Here is a 21764-nt window from a genome sequence, read left to right on the forward strand (position 1 = left end):
GCTCTGGGCTGACAGCTCGGAGCCTGGACCTGCTTTGGATTCTGTGTCTCCCTCTCTCCCGCTCTCTCTCTCTCTCTCAAAAATAAATAAAACATTAAACGAAGAAAGAACAGTACTGTTGGAGTTTCGCTCATTCTATTCGTTTGGGTGGAGAGAGACAGGCTTATGAGACCTTTACTATGGCTATGGAGGAAAGTCAATGAGCTTTAAATCGGGTTTTGTTACAGCACCCTTTAAAATGTAGAAGACTCTCTAATTTCATTCATTATATACGCCCTGTCAGCATTCTGAGGGTTGTCTGAGGGCCACAGTAGGTCAATGGTCACTCTCAGATCCCACCCTCCAAGGGCTGCTTCAGTTTCTCTATCAGGCTCAAGAGTTGAGTGAACTCTGAGGTACTTTCACGTGGAGATATTTGTAACTTGCCTCTCCACTAGACCACCAGTGCGTTTGTATGTCTCCTTACGTAAGGCTACTTAAGACTCAGAGTTTCCAGAGAAGCATGGAAGAGAAAGATGTAATATATCGTTGAAAGCCACACAGGTCTTAAGCTCTGCTTTTCTATGAGCTGTTTTGTTGTGCTTTTAACAAATGGGCATATGTATGATCTATTATGAATTAAGAAATAGTGTACATTACCAGAGGAAGGCAATATCAAATTATAGAATTTCAAAATCGGGTATGGCAGGAACTTGGGATTTTTTTCAGATGGTGTAAGTCTCCTTACTTAGTACATTTTAAACACCATGGCCTCCATACTTCAGAGGCTTTCGTTTTAGAAAAGCATGGCAGGAGGCACTCTAATGTGATTATAAAGGGCCTGAAGGTTTGCTTTTAAAATTCAATACGTAGGTAGAAAGAAAGTGGTAACTTTTCCCCTTTGATTTCCAGTCACTATTTTTATAACACTGGCAGCCCTGAGACACTGGAATGGAAATGGACCTGCTTCTGGATGTTACCTGAGCACCACCACACCAGCCCTTCGACTGGCTCTTTGCATCTGCGCCTTGATCTTTATTTCTGCATTCCCCCAACGCATCATTTCTATATCCTCCAGACTTATTCTCAGCTTTCTTGATGCTAGGTGCACTTGTTCCGTCATTCAATAGATATTTATGGAGAACCTACTGTGTACCAGGCCCAGCCAAAGATCCTGCACTCAAAGAATCATGTGAAAGAGCCAAGAATTTGTAAACGCTGTGAAGGAAAAGTACAAGGGTAGGAGCATATAGCCAGGGAACCTTACATGATGTGTGGATTCAGAGAAGCTTTCCTAGGGGAATTATTGGAAAGGACTGTGATGGATAAGTTTGCTAATTAATTAAGTGAAGGGTACAGGAGAAGGCCTAGGGAGAGCTTATCAGATAGAAAAAATGGTATAGGCAGGGACTCAGAGACCATGTGGTGCTAGAATCAGGTACTGATGTATGTAGTGTTTGACTTAAAACCACTGGGCTCCAGGTAACTTATGCATAAGATCAAGGCTCAGATACCAAAGGGTCCAAGCTGGCTTCTTCTATGTTGTTCTTCGGTGTGGCGTCGCATCCCCCTATGGTTCACCACCCAGAACACATAAAGAGCAGATGTAAGACTGAAGTAAGCCACAGGGCAATGCTTAACCTCAAACTACGGAGAAGGAGGAGCCTACCGCCATGAGGCTGGTAGGCAGACAACTAGAAATATCTGGTAAGAACAGTAGCAGTCACCATAGAGATGAGCTTTCGTTTATCAGATACTGTGGTCCATGGAAAGAGCAAGTTACTGGTACCCTGCCTAAAACCAACCCATTTTCTGCCCTCTCATTTTCAACCAGCTGCCCCTATATAGGTGAATAGGTGTGGGTGGGGGCATTGTAGGGGAGTGATAGGGTGCAGAAGTGGAGATCAGAAGGTGTTCACTAACCACGGCAATGATTTGGAAATGGAGACTAGGCAGAGCAAATAAAATACCATTTTCATTTCTTTGACTTTTTTTTCCCACTTCCCGGAAGAAGGAAAAGAGTAATGTTGTCCTTAATGTTATTTTCCACACATCTGTTGAACATTTTATTGAAGCTATCTTTTTCTTTTATTTTAGAGGGGCACAAGAAGAGAGAATCTTTTTTTTTTTAATGTTTATTTATTTTGAGAGAGGGAGAAAAGTGCACAAGCGAGCAGGAAGTGGGGAGGGACAGAAAGAGAGAGGAGAGAGAATCCCAAACGTGGGGCTCCATCTCATGAACCATGAGCCAAACTCAAGAGTCGGATGTTCAACAGACTGAGCCATTCAGGCACCCTTATTGAATCTATCTTAATTGAGTTTTCAAGAAGTCCTTTGGATTCTTTGCTCCTTTGTATGTGTATTGTTCTGGTCTTGTTTTACAGATGAAATAGAGTCTCTTAGTTCTCTTTGGATATTAATCATGATGTTCTTTTTTCATGAGTTTATTTTACCACTTTGTTCCTCTCCCTTCTTTATTTCTCCCTATTTTGTTTTGTTCTGGCTCTACCTTTCAGAGTAGAGGTTGTCCTTAATGTCTGGTCTTCCTTAGCTGTCAAATCATATTTAAAAGTGAGGCCCAACACCTTTTGGGATGAGCACTGGGTGTTGTATGGAAACCAATTTGACAATAAATTTCATATATTAAAAAAAAAAGTGAGGCCCAAATGAACTAGACTGGGAAGCATAAGTGTAGTTTCGTGATCTGTGCATCTCACTATGAGATCATTTGTTTGGCTGGGGGAAATCTCCAAATGCCTGTATCTGCATTTTAGGGGATCTTAACTTATTTTGTGCCATGGCAGTCTGGTGAAGCCTGTACACCCTATTTCAGAATGTATTTAAATGCATGGAACCAATTATAGCAAAGTTTTAAAAATAAATCTGTGAAACAATAATATGTGCTTTTTATTAATGCATCATATAATAAGCTTTAGAGTTTGATCTAATAACTGCTGAAGTAATGATGAATGAAAATATTATTTCAAGATATACGCGATGGATAATGTGATAAAAAAGATTACCGTGATTCCTACCAGTGACACAGTGACGGGTACTGTGATTATTACAATGGTTTGTTACCTACATTCAAAAACGACGGAGATGCTAATTTGCAGGTTAGTGGAAACAAAAATGAATTTTTGTGCTCATGGACCCAATGGTTAAAAATCCTACTGTAAGTCTATACTTTTGAGTGGATCCATTTTCTTCCAGAAGGCAGTTCACCAATCTCCAACCTCAAGTATCTATGCCTGGCTGCAGGCCTTTCCAGAGCCATGCAGGGAACAAATCTCTCTTCAGTGGGAAGATTTTCCCATAATCCCTCTGATTTCAGCATAGTAACTCACCCTCCAACCTCAACTCTTCTTGCTGTCTCCAAATCCAGAGGCTATCTGATCAAACCTGTCTAAAAATAGATCCCAGGTTTTGTTTTGATGGAGCCAGGGTGGGGAGGGAAGATGGGAAGTCTGCCTTCTCTTTTAAGGATGTTCAGTTCAGAGGCACCTGGGTGTCTCCGTCGGTTAAGCATCCAATTTCGGCTCAGGTCATGATCTCCCAGTTTGTGAGTTCGAGCCCCGCATTGGGCTTGCTGCTATCAGGGCAGAGCCCGCTTCAGATCTACTGTACCCCCCACCCCTGTCCCTTCCCCACTTGTGCTCTCTTTCTTTCTCAAAAATAAATAAATCTTTAAAAAAAAAAAAGTTCAGTTCACGCTACAGATTTCAGCCCCATTTTTTGCACACCTGCGTTCCAAGCACGGGTTGTCTCCGGTCTGAGTATTTTCATAGTTTTATGCGAAAATGACTGGCTTTCTGGCTTGCTGCCTCAACAGACTCAGATTGCTGCGTTCTCCAGTCTAAAGCAGCTACCGGTGGTTAAACTATTTCCCAGATTTCAAAATGTTACTTTTGTTGTCTGCTGTCTTCTTTTTGTCCTTGTGAATTTTTTTTTCTCTTAATTCGTTTACTGTCATTGCTTTGTGAGGCTTCAGGAGGAAGTTCAGATAGACATTTGCATTCAGCCTATGCTGTTTAAACAGCGCTTTGATGCATTCATAAATTCATAAGTAGCATTTTATTGTGTCTGGGATTCACATCTTTTTTTCTGCTCATAGTAGCATATCTTCTTCTCTCTGATTTAATATAAAAGTGAGACAACAAGGTTGATATGCAATGCCACTTTAAGGAAGACATCTATTCTGTGTTCTAAGGAAATCATTTCTTAAAGAACTTTTCTCAGACTCTCCCTAACTGCTTTTAGCGTCTCTGCTTAGGACACTACACTGAGTTTCTCAAAGTCAACAACCAAGGATGTGGGCAGTTTTTTCTTCTGGTACAATGGTAAACGTGGAGTAGCTCTTATGGGTACAACCCTACCACAGGTAGCAACTGAGTTATTCGTCAATATAAAACACATCTCCCCGAAGTCACTGGAGCGAAACGAAAAGCAGGCATAAACTGGAAGAGAGTCAAAACTTGGAAGAAGCGAATAGGAACTGGTGAGTTTCCTGTTGATCAGGATTTTTGCTAAAGGGCATGCGCTGGCCAGATTAAACAGATTCACTAAATCTTGGATAGAAATCTTTACAGTGTACCATTTTTAGGAATTAGAGGTCAGAATTTAGGACTGTCAAAGCAGATGGAAAATGAGGGAGGAAATCAGGGAAAGGGGAAACTCTGGGGAAAGGGGGAAGGGGAATATCAAACTGTGTACATAAATTCTGGGAGAAAAAATCAGGATGGCATCTGAACTATGCATGCATAAACCGTGAGCAGCCCTGAGGCTAAAAGAATTGAACCGAGGTTTTAGCAGATACCCACTGCGGAGGTGACAAACATTAGGACTTGAGTCCTGTCACGTTAACTGCCTGATGAAACAAACAAACAATCAAATGCGCAGGGAAATACCAGAATATAATCTCTATCATGTACTTTTCACAACGTCCAGGATACATCTCAAATTACTAGACACATAATCAAGAGGAAAGGCAACTGAGATGACCCAGACGCCAGAATTAGAGCACAAAAAATTTAATTTAGCTGTTATGAGTATGCTCAAGGATATAAAAGAAAATATATTTGTGATGAATGGATAAACAGGATATCTCAACAGCGAGATAGTAACCATAAGAAAAGAATCAAACGGAAATTCTGGAAGTGAAAAATACAGTATCTGAGACAAAAACGTTGTTGGATAGGCTGGACAACCATGGTGGAAATAAAAGAGTCAGTGACTGAAGATCACTCCACTGAAATTATACAGTGTGGAGAACAAAGAGGAAAAAAATGATAGGAAAAAACCTGAGTCTCAGTGATTAGTGCACTGTATCAAAAGAGCGACTACATATGGAGTTTTAGAAAAAGATGAGAGATAGAATTGGGTAACCCAACATTTGAAGAAAGAATGGACAAAAGTTTCCAAAATTTTAGATTCAAAAACCTCAGAGAACTCTACGTGGTATAAATAGAAAAAAAGCAAACAAACGAACACAAGAGTTGGAAAGGTGACAGTTGTTAAACAAACGAAAACAAAAAATAAAGAAAATCTTAAAAGTTTCCAGAAGAAAAAGGGACACATAACATATACAGGGCAAAAATACAAGTTACCAATGACTTCTCTCAGCAGAAACACTGGAGGCCAAAATATAGTTGAATGACATCTTTAGAGTGTCAAATAAAAACAACAAATTGTGAACCCAGCATTCTCCCTGGAACAGAAATAACTTTTAGGAATAAAGGTGAAATAAAGGCAGTTTCAGATTAACAAAAACAAAGGTAATTCTCCAGCAGCCTTTGCGTTCAAGAAAAGCTACAGTAAGTTCTTCCAGCACAAGGGAAATGATTCCAGATAAAAATTCAGATTTTAATTAAAAACTATTTATGACCATTTAAGGCAAAAATCCGAGCATGTATAGCTTGTGTAATAAACATGAGAACTATAACATAAATTACAGGGTGTAAAAAAACCTATAAGATTGGACTAAAAAAAACCAAAAAGATTGCAGAGTTACTACCTTTTATGTTATTAACTTCCAACAGACTGAAAAATCAAGGACGTTTGTTGTGCTTTGTAGATCACCACTAAAATAATAATACAAAGAGGTAAGCAAAACAGCCACTTGATAATTAAAATGAAATTTTAAAAGCAATTTCAATGAACTCAAAATGACAGGAGAAGAGGGACAGAGGAACACAAAACAAATGGGAAAAACAAAACAAATAGTAACCACGTTGACCTAATCCAGCCACATCAAAAGTTACATTAATTACAAATTAAATACTCCAGTGAAAAGGCAGGGAATTGGTTGGTTAAAAGGCACTATATGCTGTCTGCCTGGAAGTTACTTTAAATAAAAAAAATTCAGTTAGATGTACTCTGAATTCAAAGACTTACTTAAAGGGGCGCCTGGGTGGCTCAATACATTAGGTGTCCCAACTCTTGATTTTGGCTCAGGTCATGATCTCATGGTTCCTGAGTTCAAGCCTTGCAATGGGCTCCCCACTGACAGTGGGGGAGCGGGATTCCCTCTCTCTTTCTCTCAAAAATAAATAAATAAACTTGGAATAAAACTCTCTTAAAGACAGGGAGGAAAACATATAAATACATAAATATTTTCATAATGCTAAAATAAAAATTGAACAGAAGACTTAATATTCAGAAATGCATTTGCACTTAGAAACAAAAAGTTTCAAAATTCACGGGGCAAAAATTAGTAGAATTAAAGGGAGGAACAGACAAATTCACAATTTTGGTTGGACTTTTAACAACTTCTCTCAGGAGTTAATAGAACAACTATATAAGAAGTCAGAAAGAATATAGATCGCCTGAACAGGACTATCAACAACCTTGAATAATTGACGTTTATGGAACACTGCACCGGGGCGCCTGGGTGGCGCAGTCGGTTAAGCGGCCGACTTCAGCCAGGTCACGATCTCGCGGTCCGCGAGTTCGAGCCCCGCGTCAGGCTCTGGGCTGATGGCTCAGAGCCTGGAGCCTGTTTCGATTCTGTGTCTCCCTCTCTCTCTGCCCCTCCCCCGTTCATGCTGTGTCTCTCTGTGTCCCAAAAATAAATAAACGTTGAAAAAAAAAAAAAAAAAGAACACTGCACCTAACAAGTGTAGTATACAGCCTTCTTTTCAAATGCACAGGGACCATTCACTAAAGCCACATGTTGGACCAGACACAAATCTTTTCTAAAAAAAAAATTTAACCTTTATTGTTGAGAGAGAGAGCGCATGAACATGAGGAGGGGAGAGGCAGAGAGAGAGGGAGACACAGAATCCGAAGCAGGCTCCGGGCTCTGAGCTGTCAGCACAGAGCCCGATGCGGGACTTGAACTCACAAACCGTGAGATCATAACCTGAGCCAAAGTCGGACGCTCAACTGACTGAGCCACCCAGGTGCCCCCACAAATCTTAACAGAGTTTAAAATTTGAAATATTCCAGAGTATGTTCTCCAACCAAAAGAGAACTAAATTAGAAATCAATAATAAAATGATATTAAGTAAGAAAATTTATAAATATCTGGAATTCAAGAAACACACTTCCAAGTAACTGGCGAGTCAAAAAAAGAAGTCATCAAGGAAATTAGAGTACACTTTCATGTCAATGATCATGAAAGTTCATCATAACATTTGTGGGATGTAACTCTATGATGCTTAGAGAGACACTAATACCTTTAAATGGCTATATTAGAAAAGAAGTTATAACACCAGTGATCTAAGCTTCCAACTTAAGAAGCTAGAAAAAGAAGATCAGTGCAAACATAAAATAAATAAGAGGAAATAACCAAGACCAGAAATCAGTGAGTGAGAAAACAACAGAGAACATTAACAAAGCCCAAAGGTAAAAACCAAGGAATGAAGTGCTACATGGAATCTGGGCAAGGGGACTTAAGCCCTCTTTAGCCGAGAGGGCATGTCTGAGAGCCAGGCCACTGTTCTTTACATCCCTGGCCACTCTGCCCAAGAAAAGGAAGCTGCCCACTGCCTCAGGTTTCTCCAAGACTTTCCACAGGGCTCCTTCCAGGAACTAAGCCCACGAGGGCAGGGACTGTGTGGATCCCAGGACCTGGCAGATGTGACTGCTCAAAATATATTTTTTGAAAGATCACCCTTGCAAACCCATCCTCAAAAAAATTTTTTTCTTTGAAAATATCAATAAGATTGAAAACCTCCTGGATAAGACAGGCCAATTTAAAAAAGAAAGAGAACAAGAATACAAATTAGCAATACTTAGAATAAAAGAAGGTTTATCACTAAAAATCCTACAGATACTAAAGGATAGTAAGGGAATATTATGAACTTAATAAAATTAAATTTGAAGATTCAGGTGAAAAGAATTTTTTAAAATATATAAATGGAAATGGAAAATTTAAATAGCCTCATGAATATTAAAAATTAAAATTAAAGTCATTATTAAAAATATTCCCCCAAATAGAACTGTAGACTCAGATGGCTTCACTGATAAAATTCCATCCAGCCTTTAAGGAAGAAATAAATCAATCTCACAAAATTCTTTCAGCAAATAGAGATGGAAAGAACACATCCTCAGCTGTTATATGAGGTTGGTATAACCCTGAGCACACAACAAGACTTTACAAGGCAATAAAATTACAGACCAACTTCCCTCATGAGCATAGATGCAAAAATTCGTGACAAAGTCTTTACCAAATTAAAGTCAGAAACATATAAAAAGATTTTTAAAAAAATCATGACTAAGTAGGGATACTCCCGGGAACGTTAGGGTGGTTTAAAATTTGAAAATCGATATAATTCACATTACAAGAAAGCTAAGCATACAATCATTTCAGGAGAGGCAAAAAAGTATTTGATGAAACTGAACCCACAATCATGAGGAGCAGAAGAGAATTTCCTCAATCTGACAAAGAAGATCAATGAAAAAAATTTCAGTTGTCATACTTAATGGATGTTGCTTCTTCCTAAGTTCTGGAGCAAGGCAAAGATATTATAACTTCTATTCAATATTTCTAGGGCAATGAAGTAAGAAAAAAAAAAAGCATACACATAAAGGAAGAAGTATAATTCGGTTTGCAGATAATTTTTTACATGGAAAATCCAAACTACTGTACAAAGTAATTACTAGAGGTACTCCGTGAATTTAGTAGGGTGGTACACAGGATTTATATACAAACCCTAATTATATTTTTATATTCTGCCAGCAAACAGAAAACAAATTTACAAACAATTCCGTGTATTCAAGTGTTAAGAAACAAGTTACTACTTAGGGGTAAATTTAACAAAGGCAAGGACTGAATCATGTTTACCTGTATTTCCACAGTGATTAGCAGAGTTCCTGGCAAACAGAATTTTTTAAATACAATGTACAATATAAAAATAACGCATTTAGGGGCGCCTGGGTGGCGCAGCCGGTTAAGCGTCCGACTTCAGCCAGGTCACGATCTCGCGGTCCGCGAGTTCGAGCCCCACGTCGGGCTCTGGGCTGACGGCTCAGAGCCTGGACCCTGTTTCCGATTCTGTGTCTCCCTCTCTCTCTGCCCCTCCCCCGTTCATGCTCTGTCTCTCTCTGTCCCAAAAATAAATAAACGTTGAAAAAAAAATTAAAAAAAAAAATAACGCATTTAATGCATAAATATAAAATTTAATATTTATTAAATATGCGCTATAACAGAGATTTAATTAATGTCTTAGGATGTTAGAAATTGTTTTCTCCCTCATCTATCTGTCACGGAATAAGTGTACCAGACAACAAAAGATAGCGTCATACGGGGGGCTACACTCCTTCCCTTCCCTACTTGGACCTGAACCACTTTTGCATTCCAGCCAGAGTATATGTACTGAAATTGCACTTATCACCTCTGCCCATGTACCATTGGCTGTAGGTTAGTCACATGGTCACACCCAGCTGCAAGGAGGACTGGGAAATGTAGTGTTTATCCTGGGCAGATATTGTGCTCTGTGAAAATTACATTACTACAGAAAAAGAGAGTGGATACTTGAAGACAATTAATGGTTTCTGGCACACCAATCCTAACCTGGCAGGTACAGTCAACAATTACTTTAATTTTAATATTTTATTGTTCTTCCAGCTACAATACTTTGAAATCATCATTGAGTTTAGAGTTCATTTCTATAAACTCACTCCCTAGAATACAGAGCAAGTTCTATTCAGCTGCTGTATTTGTTTAATCGAATTATATGCAAATTATCACTTTTAATCATTAACACCCTAAAATATGTACTTCTGAGACCCACTGTAAATGCAGAACACTTAGAAAACTGAAAACCTACACTGACCAGGATTTATGAATTACAGGCTAAAACAGAAGTCACAGAATAAGATTTATGCCTGATCAAATTATAGATTTTAGCATACTGACTAATAAATCAGTCCCTAGAATCTCAAGGGCAATGAAAGGATTTATAAATCAAAACTTATTTAGGATTTATTAGCTGAATGTTTATCATAAGAATGCAATGTTTATAAATCTTGTCTGACTTACACAACTAAATTTATAAGCTCTTTGTAGTCAGGGTCCATCTCTGATGACACTTTTGACGGGTATAGATTGTGATGTATACTGGTGATACTTAGGTTACATTGATTAATGACAGGATCAGAAGGAAAGATAATTTTATTAAATTTGCTTAACATTTAAATGGGTTTTAAAGGTTAACTTTGTAATTAAAACATAGCATCTATTTATATATTTTTACTATTATAGACAGATGGGTTTAAATATTTAGAGAATAACATAAATTATAATTTGAGTATAAAATGACACCAAAAGAACAATTTAGCTAAATGGCAAAACCATTTCAGAACAGGTTAAATGTTCCAGAAAACATTAATACGACATTTCTGTACTATGAATTCTGGTCTGTATTTAATTCCTAATTTGGAAAACAATTCTATGTTAAAATTATAAATTTTATTACAAATACAAGATATTTGTACTATTTCAACATACTTTACTTTTAAAGTTCTGTTTTCTCATTTATCACATTCTTTCAGGGTCTCCAGATCTGCCTCCCACCTGGTGAAATGGTATTCTTTAATCTAGCTGACTTCCTCATTTGGTTTTATTTCTCTGCTCAAATACCATATCTCTAGGGCCCACCCACATCGCTCTCAAGTTAAGCTTATTTATTTATTTATTGAAATAAATATTTATATAATTTAGAAATTATATATACATTTATTTATTGAAAGATACTAAGAAGCAACAAGAAGGTAGGGGCGTCTGGGTGGCTCAGTCGGTTAAGCGTCCGACTTCGGCTCAGGTCATGATCTCGCGGTTGGTGAGTTTGAGCCCCGCATCGGGCTCTGTGCTGCCAGCTCGGAGCCTGGAGCTGCTTGGGATTCTGTGTCTCCTTCTCTCTCTCTGCCCCTCCCCCGCTCATGCTCTATCTCTCTCTGTGTCTCTCAATAATAAACAAATGTTAAAATTTTTTTTTTACAAAGAAGCAACTAGAAGGTTAATTCCCAAATAGCAAAGTGAATGAGTGATCGCACATGCAGACAGTTCTATGGTGAAGTTTCTACCTCCTGGTTAACTCGGTACTCCTAACAAAGTGAAAGATGGTTCACCTTATTCACTTTTCAATAATGAAAGCTTAAACAGATACTTTAAAATAATTTGAATAAGTGCTGACATTAGGTGTTTTCTTAGATGGACATGGGATGGACCTTGCTACCTTTAGATATTAGAGATTTCCAAAACAAAATAAAGCAGGAAGAATTTGTAACTATTAAAACAAAATGCAATTTCAGTACAGATATGAATAAAACTATGATCTGCTTAGTCTTTTTTTTTTTAATTTTTTTTCAACGTTTTTATTTATTTTTGGGACAGAGAGAGACAGAGCATGAACGGGGGAGGGGCAGAGAGAGAGGGAGACACAGAATCGGAAACAGGCTCCAGGCTCTGAGCTGTCAGCACTGAGCCCGACGCGGGGCTTGAACTCATGAACTGTGAGATCATGACCTGAACGGAAGTCGGACGCTTAACCGACTAAGCCACCCAGGCGCCCCATGCTTAGTCTTTTTTTTTAATGTTTACTTATTTTGAGAGAGAGAGAGAGAGAGAGAGAGAGAGAGAGAGAAGGCAGAGAGGGAGACAGAATCCGAAGTAGGCTCCAGGCTCTGAGCTGTGAGCAGCACAAATCCTGACGCTGGGTTTGAACTCATGAACTGCAAGATCATGACCTGAGCCGAAGTCAGACGCTTAACCAACTGAGCCACCCAGGCACCCTTGCTTAGTTTTTAATTTAAGAAAAAGTTAGGATAATATTTCTATGTGCTTTAAGTCTCTTGATTTTTCTTAAAATGTAGTTTTAAAAATACAGTATAAAAATTTATAAATAAAACATAAATACAAAACGACTTTAGGAAATCACTTCCTATTATCGAACAGGTTTGGTTCAATATATCCCCCTCCCCTCATCCCAAGGTCCAATAATTGCATTGATAACAATAATAATAATTAATAATGGTAATAATATAACAGCAACTGATGTTTCTGCTATAACATGATGTATGTAGTCCTGGGTTATGAAAAGTTCTACAATATCATGAATTAAAAATTAAAAGTAATAGGACTACAGAGTATAGACAGGTCAGTTAATCAAAAACCAGCAGTAGGTAGATCAGCGTTTCCTGGAGTCTGAAGCTTGCAGACTTTTGAGGACCCTTTATTTTGCAGAAGATACATTTGATTAACTGACTGACACAACTCAGCAGAACAAATTCCTTTATGTTTTACTACATTTTGTGGCTGCAAATTCTTTGAGCTCCTTTTCATGTAACAGTAACTCGTAATATCTTTTCCTAGACAGAGAAGAGAAAGATAATGCAGTCTTTCCTCTAACATGATGGATGGGGCTGTTTGATCATTTGGGGGAAGCATTCCTATACAGAAATGGCTAACAGTTACAGCTATATATGGAAGTGACTATAAACCACATAAATATATACTAAACTTAGAAAAAATATATCCTACAATTCCCGTTACCCCCCAGCTGGTCCCTAAAACGGTACAGCCATTCCAAAGCCCCTGAGGGAGAAGTAATTGAAGTGGAAAGACTGTGGTCTTAAAAGAAACAGTCAAAATATCCTACTTGACAAGTGCTACAAAAATGCACCCCCTTCGATGCAATGAAGGGGCCCACGCAATAAAAAGAAAGCTTCATTAGGGCCACTATAGATTCTACCGAGCTCAGACTGAGTATTCCAGCAACAATAATGGATGCTCAGGAAATAACTTGCCCAGCTCAGGCAGGAAGCTCGCTGTGGCCGGAGGCTGCCTCAGAGGGTATTAAAAAGGCACAGGGGTGCCTGGATGGCTCAGTCGGTTGAGCATCCGACTTCGACTCAGGTTATGATCCTGTGGTTCGTGGGTTCAAGCCCCGCGTCGGGCTCTGTGCTGACAGCGCGGAGCCTGGAGCCTGTTTCGGATTCTGTGCCTGCCCCTCCCCCACTCGGGCTCTATCTCTGTCTCAGAAATAAATAAACCTGGCACAAAAACAGACACATAGACCAATGGAATAGAATAGAAACCCCAGAACTAGACTCACAAACGTATGGCCAACTCATCTTTGACAAAGCAGGAAAGAACATCCAATGGAAAAAAGACAGCCTCTTTAACAAATGGTGCTGGGAGAACTGGACAGCAACATGCAGAAGGTTGAAACTAGACCACTTTCTCACACCATTCACAAAGATAAACTCAAAATGGATAAAGGACCTAAATGTGAGACAGGAAACCATCAAAACCTTAGAGGAGAAAGCAGGAAAAGACCTCTCTGACCTCAGCCGTAGCAATCTCTTACTCGACACATCCCCAAAGGCAAGGGAATTAAAAGCAAAAGTGAATTACTGGGACCTTATGAAGATAAAAGGCTTCTGCACAGCAAAGGAAACAACCAACAAAACTAAAAGGCAACCAACGGAATGGGAAAAGATATTCACAAATGACATATCGGACAAAGGGCCAGTATCCAAAATCTATAAAGAGCTCACCAAACTCCACACCCGAAAAACAAATAACCCAGTGAAGAAATGGGCAGAAAACATGAATAGACACTTCTCTAAAGAAGACATGCGGATGGCCAACAGGCACATGAAAAGATGTTCAGCGTCGCTCCTTATCAGGGAAATACAAATCAAAACCACACTCAGGTATAACCTCACGCCAGTCAGAGTGGCCAAAATGAACAAATCAGGAGACTATAGATGCTGGAGAGGATGTGGAGAAACGGGAACCCTCTTGCACTGTTGGTGGGAATGCAAATTGGTGCAGCTGCTCTGGAAAGCAGTGTGGAGGTTCCTCAGAAAATTAAAAATAGACCTACCCTATGACCCAGCAATAGCACTGCTAGGAATTTATCCAAGGGATACAGGAGTACTGATGCATAGGGCCACTTGTACCCCAATGTTCATAGCAGCACTCTCAACAATAGCCAAATTATGGAAAGAGCCTAAATGTCCATCAACTGATGAATGGATAAAGAAATTGTGGTTTATATACACAATGGAATATTACGTGGCAATGAGAAAAAATGAAATATGGCCTTTTGTAGCAACGTGGATGGAACTGGAGAGTGTGATGCTAAGTGAAATAAGCCATACAGAGAAAGACAGATACCATATGGTTTCACTCTTATGTGGATCCTGAGAAACTTCACAGGAACCCATGGGGGAGGGGAAGGAAAAAAAAAAAAGAGGTTAGAATGGGAGAGAGCCAAAGCATAAGAGACTCTTAAAAACTGAGAACAGGGGCACCTGGGTGGCGCAGTCGGTTAAGCGTCCGACTTCAGCCAGGTCACGATCTCGCGGTCCGTGAGTTCGAGCCCCGCGTCGGGCTCTAGGCTGATGGCTCGGAGCCTGGAGCCTGTTTCCGATTCTGTGTCTCCCTCTCTCTCTGCCCCTCCCCCGTTCATGCTCTGTCTCTCTCTGTCCCAAAAATAAATAAAACGTTGAAAAAAAAAAATTTAAAACTGAGAACAAACTGAGGGTTGATGGGGGTGGGAGGGAGGAGAGGGTGGGTGATGGGTATTGAGGAGGGCACCTTTTGGGATGAGCACTGGGTGTTGTATGGAAACCAATTTGTCAATAAACTTCATAAAAAAAATAAATAAAAGGTGTACAAAGCTCTGTCTGTTAGCAGAGTGCAACGAAAAAAAAAAAAAGAAATAAATAAACCTTAAAATAAATAAATAAATAAATAAATAGGCACAAAAACCATCAGGTGGAAATGCCAGTTCCCCAGCACTGAGGCAATGCAGACAGAAGCGTAATCTACCCAAAGTCAAGAGCTGAGCAAGGTTGAGGGTACATTTTTTCTAGATGGGGAACCCCAGGTGCAAAGACTCATTTTTATTTTTCTTACAATAGAGCAAGAGAAGGTCTCCCACGTGCAGCATTTAAGCTAAGGGTCTGGGCCTTTCCTGGTGAAGACTGTATTTATATTCCTACGTTTTTGATTCTCTTTGCCAAGGAAAAAAATGTTTGAACCAGCACAGTTCCTGTGTTACGCTCATGCCATTACCTGCTTTGCCCAACATGTAGCATATAACTGATAATGATGGAGAAGAAGAGATAGTAGCCAAAAATTATTGAGCACTAGCTCTTGTTCTAAGTGGCCCATAAGTTCAAACTAATCTATTCTTCGTAGCCACCCATGGGACAGATTCTAATATTATCACCATTTTACAATCCGTTACTGTTGGTAACGGTAAAAGCTTTGTAAGAATGACTGCTGTGGGCTTACCAAGAAGTCATTGGTCATTCCTTCTATTCAATTACTTTGATCAAACCTAAGTAAATCTTTATAGCCTTTTATTTTCAATAAAAATACTCCTGGAAACACTTACTGTAGTTATTTGAACTGTCTTTGTTAGGTCTGCATAAAGGCAAAGAAGTTATGGTTTGTTATATGACAATTCGATTCTATTTCTTAATTTGATAACTAAACAGGATAGTAGAGTCCAAAATGAAATGTACTTTGGTATAGTTAACTTAGACTAGTGTAGCCCAAGGGCTATTTGTTGGTTAATAAAAATATAGATTTCTGGCTCCCATTTTGGACCTACTGAACCTGAATTTCTACATTAGGTCCTAGGAAAATGTAGTTTTAACAAGCACTCTCAGGTGATTCTGATGCATACTGAAGTTTAGGAACCTCTAATTTAAACTAATGTAGGGGTGCCCGAGTGGCTCAGTCAGTTAGGGGACTGACTTCGGCTCAGGTCATGACTTCAGCTCAGGTTTGTGGGCTGGAGCCCTGCGTCGGGCTCTGTGCGGACAGCTCAGAGCCTGGAGCCTGCTTTGGATTCTGTGTGTGCCTCTCTCTACTCCTCCCCTGCTCATGCTCTGTCTCCCTCTGTCTCTCAAAAACAAATAAGTGTTAAAAAATTAAAAATAAATAAACTAATGTAAATGCTGTGAAATCTCTATTTTCCTATGAACAGACATAATTAATGTCTGGTGTTTACAACTGCAGGGCATTTAAAAGCTTGGGTGTGATTTAAGAAATGGATAAATACGTTTTTGTTTCTTGTATGCTAATATAGCCTTAAAAGCGTTATTTGAAATAAATGACGCAGCACGGGGGAAAAAAAAAACTACAAAGTTGTGCAGGTCTTTAAATCATACTATCGATTAATGGAAACACCTAGGGGTTAGTCTTCCTAATAGCATAATCTGAAAAGTAGAACAGATTTTACTGGCTTTGGATAAATCATTTCAGGATAAGCTCTTTTCCCTCATGAACTACTTTCTTCCTGCACCAGGAAAGGAATGAATTTTTGGGTCTTGCAGTTCCTGGTGAGTTCTCCTTTCTCATAAATATTTAGATTAGAAGAGAAAAGCCAAGATCATTCTTTTAAATAGTTTAATGAATTTTTTTTTAAATGTACGAACATAGTTGGGAAAGCCTGCCACTGATTAGATTCTTGGTTTTAATAGTCTATTCTTTTCCCTTCTGAAATTCTCTTCTACGTTTCATGAAGTAATGTATTTCTCTTAATAAGCCTAAGTTGAGGGGCGCCTGGGTGGCGCAGTCGGTTAAGCGTCCGACTTCAGCCAGGTCACGATCTTGCAGTCCGTGAGTTCTAGCCCCGCGTCGGGCTCTGGGCTGATGGCTCAGAGCCTGGAGCCTGCTTCCGATTCTGTGTCTCCCTCTCTCTCTGCCCCTCCCCCATTCATGCTCTGTCTCTCTCTGTCCCAAAAATAAATAAAAAACGTTGAAAAAAAATTTAAAAAAAAATAAGCCTAAGTTGAAATTCATTATTGTAGTCACTTTTACCACAAAATTCAATTATCAATTCTCTTCATTTTCTGTTGCTTGTGTCTTTATCTTCTTTTCACGTCACCTGCAGGGCACTCTGTCTACCTGGTACTTTTTTCCCCCCTTTAATGTTTATTTATTTTTGAGAGAGAGAGAGAAAGAGAGACATACACACAGAACATGAGCAGGGGAAGAGCCGAGAGAGAGGGAGACACAGACTCTGAAGCAGGCTCCAGGCTCTGAACTGTCAGCACAGAGCCTGATGTGGGGTTTGAACTCACGAACCGTGAGATCGTGACCTGAAGTCGGATGCTTAACTGACTGAGCCACCCAGGTGCCCCTGCATCTGGTACCATTAAATTAATATCTCTGCCATCACTGCGACGGGTTTTTGGTGCACCACACGTGTGGGCCACCTCCTTAAAATATCTCATTTCCTAGTTGAGGTGATTACACATAAAAATGCCAGGAATTGCCAAGTTTTAGGTTGGTTTAGAATTAGAATACAGTAACTCTAAGCTTCCATGGTATTATCTACAATTCGCTGCCATGACTCATAATTAAAAAGAAAAAAGATGAACAAAGGGAAAATGCAAATAATTTCATCTAACCCTGTATGTACGTCAAGAGACACACACTGCTCTCTCCTAAGATGCGCTTCAGCAACAAATAATGAGTCTATTTGCTGTTTACAGAAACCAAACATCAACAGTTTGAATTTCTCTTTTTGATTGTTATGTCTTCTTGATCGATGGACCCTTTTCTCACTGTGCAATATCACTTTTTATCTCTGGTAATACTTTCTGCTCTGGACTTTACTTTGTCTCACACTCATGTAGCCACACTAGCTTTCTTTTGGTTCAAGTTTGCACGGTCTGTATTTTCTCTAGCCTTTTACTTTTTTTTTTTCTTTTCATGGCTTGATAGCTCATTTCCCCCCTCCCCTGCTGTATTGAGAGATAATTAATTTAAAAATTGCGTAGATTTAAGGTATACAACCTGATTATTCAATATTTTCATATATTGTAAACTAATCACGACAATCAAGGTAATCAACATATCCCTCATCTCACAGTTACCTTTTTCTTTTGTGTGTGTGTGTTGAGAAAAATGTAAGATCTATGCCTTTAGCAATCACACAATAGAGTATTGCTAACTATAATCTCATGGTTACACAGCAGATCTCCAGGACTTAATTCATCTTGTATACCTGAAACTTTGTACCCCTTGACCAACATCTCCCCATTTTCCCTCCTCCCATTCTTTTAAGCTACCTATATCATTGTAGTTGAAGTATCAGGTAGACAGGACAAATTTCTGTCAGTTAAAAACAAAATCCATTCTCTGTCCTTTAGTTGATGTGTTTTGACCACCCATGTAATTACTGATACGTTTGGTCTATCACGTATTATTCACGTTCTGTTTTATACTTTAGCTGGAAGGCGGAACCTCACTGTCTTACAGATCCCTTAATCTCTCCACGTTATGCTATGGTTGTGTTATGCATAGCATTTCCCTCCACTGACAACACAAACCTACAATGTGTATGTTTCTGCATCCAACAGTCTAACATATTTTAAAGGACTCAAAAGGGGAAAATTACACTATTATATTTACCCAAATACATGCCAATTTTGTACTCTTCTTTCCTTTCTGATATTGCAAGTTTCCTTCCAGCATCATTTGCCTTCTTTCTGAAGTTCCTTTAGCAATCCTTTTGGATCAGGTCTGACTGCTAAATATTTTCTTAGTTTTTCTAAACCTGCAAATGTCTTGGGGCACCTGGGTGGCTCAGTTGGTTAAGTGTTGAACTTCAGCTCAGGTAATGATCTCACCGTTCATGAATTTGAGCCGCTGGTCTGGCTCTGTGCTGACAGCTCAAAGCCTGGAGCCTGCTTCGGATTCTGTGTCTCCCTATCTTTCTTCTCCCCCACCCACCCCCCCCACTCTTTCTTAAAATAAGTAAATAGACTTTAAAAAAATCTGAAAATATCTTTATTTCACTTTTATTCCGGAAGGATATTTTTGCTGGTTATAGAAGTGTGGACTCATCTTTCTGTTCTTTCATCACATAAATCACATCACAAAATGTTGACACTTTGTCCTCCATGGTTTCTGATGACAAATGTGGACTCCTTCAAATCGTAGCTCTTCAGGAGGTAATTTGTTGCTTATTTTTTTAGCTTCTTTCAAGATCTTATTTTCTTTACTTCTCAGTAGTTTGATTAGGATGTGCCTGGTATGGATTTGTTTAAGTTTCGCCTCTTGGGAGTCGGTTGAATTTTCTTGAGTATGTGGTTTCTCTCACCAAACTTGGGAAGTTTTAAGCATCGTGGTCCTCTTTTCTTGGACTCTGTGACATCAACGCTAGACTTTTCCCTGAGACTCTGTTCTTTTCTTCTTCTTCAATATTTTTTCTCTCTGTTGCTCAGATTGAGTAATTTCTACTACTCTGTCCCCAAGTTCACGTATGCTTTACTCTGCTACCGAGCCCATCCGGTGAATCTTTTAAACCTTAGCTCCTGAATTTCTTTTGTTCTGAAATTACCCTTTGGTTCTTCAGGTTTCCTATTTCCTTCTTTTTTCTGTTTCAGTCTTCTCATGAATTTCAAGTAGTGTTAGTCCTTACTTTTTGGGTCCTATTCATCATAGCTGCTTTAGAGGCTCTGTCAGAGAATTCCAACATGTCTGTTACTTGATGACTGTTTGCCTCTCGAGTTAAGATTCCTTGTTTGTTTGTTTGTTTGTTTGTTTGTATGTATGTTGGGTGCTTTTGAATTGTATCCTGGACTTTGAGTCTTATGCTATGGGGATTTTGGTGTGAAGTGTATTGGAGAATTCTGAGATTTTTGTTTCAGCAGGCGACCAACCAGTTTCAACTTAGACCACAAGCTTCAGTCAGACTGCTGGTTGTGGTTTTAATGTGAGTTCCATTTCCAGAGCCTTTGCAGTCAGGTTTGGATCTAGTTGCTAGTTGCCTAGCCTGTGTTCAGCTCTCAAGTTCTGTGTATACCGTTTAGGGTTGGATCCAAGCATTAAAAAAAAAAAAAAAAATGAAACGCTGCACAAATTTGCATGCCATCCTCACACAGGGCCTTGCTAATCTCCGTATAGTTCCCATTTTAGTACAAAGATCTCACCGGTACTTTCTGGTTCCCTGGGACAACACTTGCAGTTCTCTGGTCAAAAAATGGGCTTTATTTACCTTGCCCTCTGCGCGTTTCTACAAATGGGCTCATAGCCAGGGTGGACCCCAGGAGGACAAAGACAGAAGAAAAGCAGGGGGATTTGCCCCATCGTCCTGGTATAACATCACCCTGATCAGAAAGGAAGATTCCCCTTTCTTGGAATGTTAGGCTCCTGCTGCTGCCATCACCCCTGGCCCTGTTGCAGCAACCAAAGGATCACTTGGGAGCTACGCAAGAGAGCAGAGCAAAGAAAAAATATCGGGGTATTTTCCCCCACGGTCTTCCGGCACGCGGAGTCCTGGGTTACTTAGCTGGAGAGATTCTGCTGTATCTACTTGACTGTCCGTGTACGCTACTTCTGTGTTTTGGGCTACGTTTAGTCCAGAGTGGAGTAAACAGAGGGGGAAGAAACCACTGGTAAACTCATGGCTACTTAGGCAGTACTTTTAATTTTGGTCTTGTTCCCCAATCTGTTTGCTACTGTTTACTTTCCATACACCTGAAAGGGCTTTTCCTGTATCCCACCCCAATTCTATAGCTGCATTCAGCGGGAGGCAGAGAGTGGAGCGCACTTTCTGTGTCTCCCCCAGAACTGGAGCCAATCCTGGCCATGAAAGGTAGTGAGATGAAACGATGGTACCACAAACGCGAAGCAAAATATATAGCATGTGCAATAAGCTGGCTGTTTCAAGCCAACAAACTGAGTACACAGGAACTCATTTTAGGACTGATAGACCTCAGCTGATCCTTGCCATGATCAATGGCTTTTTACTCAGCATAGCATCTGGCATTTACTCGTTACCACCGAAAATATTTTCAATCTGGCGATGTGGCAAATGTAGGTTATGTACAATATCATCAGAGGCAAGTCATTGCCTTTTTAATTTTTGTCTTTTAAGCACTAACTTACTGCTGATTAAGACATTTTTTAAAAAGCCTAATCAGGGCATTTCTAAGCTTTTACATGCAAAGGCACACTCAGATCTATAGAGTACTGTGATCACTGTTGAAATGGTCAGCAGTTAATGTCTATCTATTTTTGAGAGAGAGAGAGAGACAGAGAGAGGGAGAGTGAACAAGCTGGGGAGGGGTAGAGAGAGAGACACACATAGACACACACACACAGAATCTCAAGCAGGCACCAGGCTCAGAGATGTCAGCACAGAGCCCGGCGCCGGGCTCGAACCCACAAACTGAGAGATCATGACCTGAACCGAAGTCGGACACTCAACCAACTGAGCCACCCACGTGCCCCTAAGTGGTCAGCAGGTAGAACACGTTTTTTTGTGTATTAATTACTGACATGTCATCCACAGAGATGAACCAGA

At 39.7% G+C, this 21764-nt stretch overlaps 1 protein-coding gene and 1 pseudogene across 1 annotated transcript in view; both read right to left on the reverse strand.

The window, feature by feature from the left end:
• Positions 1–21764, reverse strand: part of CYYR1 (cysteine and tyrosine rich 1) — a 107420-nt gene that overhangs the window by 67194 nt on the left and 18462 nt on the right. The window lies entirely within an intron of this gene.
• LOC125175851 (uncharacterized) lies at positions 20296–20395 on the reverse strand (annotated as a pseudogene).

Source organism: Prionailurus viverrinus, chromosome C2 (genome assembly GCF_022837055.1).
Source record: "Prionailurus viverrinus isolate Anna chromosome C2, UM_Priviv_1.0, whole genome shotgun sequence".
Classification (NCBI taxonomy): domain Eukaryota; kingdom Metazoa; phylum Chordata; class Mammalia; order Carnivora; family Felidae; genus Prionailurus; species Prionailurus viverrinus.